At 34.4% G+C, this 3,990-nt stretch overlaps 1 non-coding gene across 1 annotated transcript; it reads left to right on the top strand.

Annotated features, from left to right (window-relative positions):
• The first annotated feature begins 3,708 nt into the window (after nt 1–3,708).
• On the top strand, nt 3,709–3,781 carry LOC149537438 (small nucleolar RNA SNORD36). The gene has a single exon (XR_016356609.1). It is a non-coding gene; the product is annotated as a small nucleolar RNA SNORD36 (small nucleolar RNA).
• Nucleotides 3,782–3,990: the final 209 nt, after the last annotated feature.

Below are 3,990 nucleotides of genomic sequence, written 5' to 3'. Positions count from 1 at the left end.
ATTTCAATAGAGAGACAAACTTACATGGATTATTCTTTGATGTTCTAAAGTTTCCCATGTTCTTGTTCAATTGACTCAACCGTAGCTCAGCAAGGTCAAGAGAAAGGTTATTCTTGACAACTTTGTATGCCAGGTCAACTGCTTCACACAACACATTGTTCAACCTACTTAAACTATAGATCTTGTGTGCAATGAAATGAATGCAAAAATTTGATTCTATGTCAGTGATACTACTAATTTTTATCCCCCTACCATCCCACTCAACTAGGGTTTTCTTCTTCAGGTTGACCTAACCTAGGTTTTTGTCATTTTATCTTTAGCTAGCATAGGGAGGCCAATGAACCTATGAATCATCTTCTTTGTAATCAAAATAGGTTGTTCCAACAACAACTGACCATTGTGCACATGGCTAGGAATATACCTAATCCATTTGACCTAGAAATCATGGAGCATGTGAGGAATATGGGTTAAAACATTGGCTTCAAGATGTTGGTGCTCAGGATTCAAAATTCCATGAACACATAACACTTTTAAACATTCATCCATTTCAAGTGTAGCAATATCTTGAATCGCACATTTAAAATGAGAATGGATATCATTGATTAATAGTACCTTGGAAAGGATTTGTGACTATGCTCCACTCGGGTCTAGGGTTGCAAATATTATAGGAGTGAGCTTGAAGTCTAGTGCCTTCCATTCTACACCACAAACTAACATGTTTGACCCTCACTTTTCTTTACTACTGGTAGCTGCCATCTTCACTTTGTAGGGTTTGAGAGAATTCAAAAATTTTGACAACAATTTTCTCAAACTACTTGAATGCTCTCGAAGATCGCTCTATGCAATTTTCTCTCAAAAATTCATAGTGAAAATGACTTTGATTTCATTCCTTTTATCAAATTTTGCCATAAATGCCTGGTACAAAAGTTAGATGTATTTGATAGATTGAAATCCACTTTTCATGCATTGATTACTTGGTAAAGTCCCTCATCATTTGCTAACCACATAAGATTTAGTTACTCTCGACATCACTCGATAGAGTCTGTGACCCGACCTCACTCGATAAGGAACGTAACTTGGTAGTAACTGGTACCTTCTACTTGGTGATCCCTTTGTATCTTGAATACTGATATAGATCTATTATCCTATCAAATAGAACTTATTTAAATGTCTTCTTTGGTAGCTTAGCTACAATTCTCCTTCTCAGAAATCAAGTTGAAGTGGTGGAGTCACCCAATCCTTGAGTGACTTGATTATCATTGCTCAGGCTTGCATTCTCGATAGACTTTGGAACCCATTGTTGTATCATTTTTTTCTGATGGTATTAGCTTTTGCCTTCTTTTCATCTTCTATTCTTTGAGTGTTCATACAGTTCTTGTCAAGATGACCAAGTTCTATACAAATGAAATATCTCTTGGTAGTATCTCTTTTCCTCATGTGATGTTTTACACAATTCATTCCAATGTGTCCAAATTCTCCATAATAATGACATCTACACCAGGTGTTATATTCCCAACAAAATATAGCTTTCATAATTTGTTCTACTAGATTAAATATCTTAGTTTTTCATTCTAATGACTTATGCCCATGCTTCTTACATTTGTGATATTTACCTTCAAATTTTGGCTTTTCTTTGCATTCATTTTCTCTATGAACATGTTGATTACAATTGTAGCATTTTCCATTGATTTTTTCCTTCTCATTGCTCCAACATTTGTTTGAAGTATGACCTATCTTACCACAGTGATTGCAAGTAGGTTTTTGATTCCTTTGAGCTCCTTGCTTGGATGATTCTCCTTCTTTTGTATATCCAATTCTTTCTTTTCCTTTTTGTTTTAAGTGACTTTTTTCATTCAACTGAGTCATGTCAGCTTGGGATTTCAACATTCTTTCATTGGTTTGTCTTTCAATATTTAGATCATTCTATAATATTTCATTCTCTAATCTTAGGTTCATGATTTCTTCATTTGCATTGGTGAGCTGATCAATGAAGTATACTTGCTGAAGGGATAGGTGTTGGATTTCATTTTTCTCTCCTTCTATATCTTCTCTTATCTTATTTTTATCTTCCATGGCTTCACACAATCTTATAGACTAAATTTCTTGCTCTCTTCTTAGTTTTGTTACTTCTTCTTGAAGAGTTTTATTCTTTTCTAGTAGTTTTTTTATTGCTTCAATAGGTTCATCTGAATTACTTGGAATGATGTCTTCAATTATTTCTTCAATGTAGAGTGAATCATTCATCTAGATTGCAAGATCTTTTCTTCTTTTCAAGGATTGGGAGAGTCGCTCTTTTTCTTTCTTAAGTTCTCTAATGGCCAATTACAAAGCTAGCTTTTCATTGTTAATACCTTTGTCAAGTCTAAATACCTCCATTTCCTTTGATCTTTGCTCAAGCTGTTAAACTTGTCACTAAGAACCACAATGCTCTAATACCAATTGCTAGAAGTATTATGACAAGCTAAGTTACTAAGAGAGGAGGGGTGAATCAATAACATATAAAACTTTTATCACAATTAGCAATTAGTCCTTTATATGAATTCTGATCTAACTTCATACATGAGAAAATAAAAAAACATTAAAGCATACACAACACTTTAACACAAGATTTGATGACCTAGAAACCTTCCAAATAGAAAGTAAAACTAGGGTGAGGATGATACCCACAAGCTTTAGTACTATGTTATAAAGTTGGCTTATTAAGTCTTACATTGATCACTTCTGATGATCTACCCTATTAGGAAGAATAAGGACTGCTAGGTCCACCTTGAAAAAGGATTTACAAACATACAATGAAGTATGCACTCGATAAAGAGATTTACGTAAGACTATTAAGTCTACCTTGTTAAAGGATTTGACTGATCCACCTATTCGGATGAAATAGTAGCTAATGTCTGATCTACAACTTGGTTTGTTAAATGAGATTCCTATGTGTGTACAAATCACCATCTTGTCATAGATGAATCTTTATTTCTCTTTATACTATTATAGCTTTTGTAATTCACTCTTCTGCTCTTCTCTGATGATTACATTACTGACATGTCTTTGGATGTGATATAATACATTACATATATATCAATCCAATTACATAATTACAAAGTTGGCCACAATACAAGTTTACACAAATATTACAAAGTTGTCCAGAGTGTAGAAACTCAAGCTCTAAAGACTGACTCGGTGATATTCTGATACTTGACATCCACTATCATTGCTTGGCATCATCATGCACTTGGTAGACATAGAAGCTCGATCCATACTAATCACTTTCAAGTAGTCTTGAACTCGGTTTGCACTAGTGACTTGGTGAATATTGTGAAACTTGGCATATAAGTTGAATCACTTCATTCACACTGCATAGCTCGGTAAACACTCTCACCTCGAGCTTGGTATAAACTGAGTCTCTTGGTTAACACTGAGTAGCTTGGTCAACACTAGACTCGCATCACATCAACTGCAAACTTGGTAAACACTGTACAACTTGGCATACACTGTAATGCTCAATTTACACTGGTTATCTTCAACTCTGTAGTAACTACTTAGTTCAAATTGAAATCTGTCCTATTGGGACTCAAAATCAAAGCCCTAATTTTGAGTACCATGGAAAAAATAAGGCCTCTAAACGCTTTTAAGTGCACATGTACCCGATTTCCCATTTGAAGCATAAGAGGTGTTTAATGTTTCTAACACCTTGCATTCAGTACATCTATGTGTCCCATGATGATAAATTTTTATTCTGAATCATTCTATGAAGTCCTATTTTGAGCATTTTCCATATCTACATTTTTGCTTAAGTGTCAAACAATGATAGGAGGCTATGTTTGCAATTAAATATCTCACACCCAATAATGTTTCATGAATCACTACTTTGGGAATATCTAGTGTCCACACCAGAGAGCCTATGCTTCAGATTTTGAGTCTGTTTGACTAGGTTTTGAATCCCTCAAAGTTGGTCATTTATTATTGTCATGCTTATGTGAATTGTTTTGAATT

The sequence above is a fragment of the Cupressus sempervirens genome, chromosome 9, assembly GCF_028749045.1.
Source record: "Cupressus sempervirens isolate cs-2001-9-10 chromosome 9, ASM2874904v1, whole genome shotgun sequence".
Lineage (NCBI taxonomy): Eukaryota > Viridiplantae > Streptophyta > Pinopsida > Cupressales > Cupressaceae > Cupressus > Cupressus sempervirens.
The sequence above is the reverse complement of the archived record's forward strand: the minus strand, read 5'-3'. Positions and strand labels throughout refer to the sequence as shown.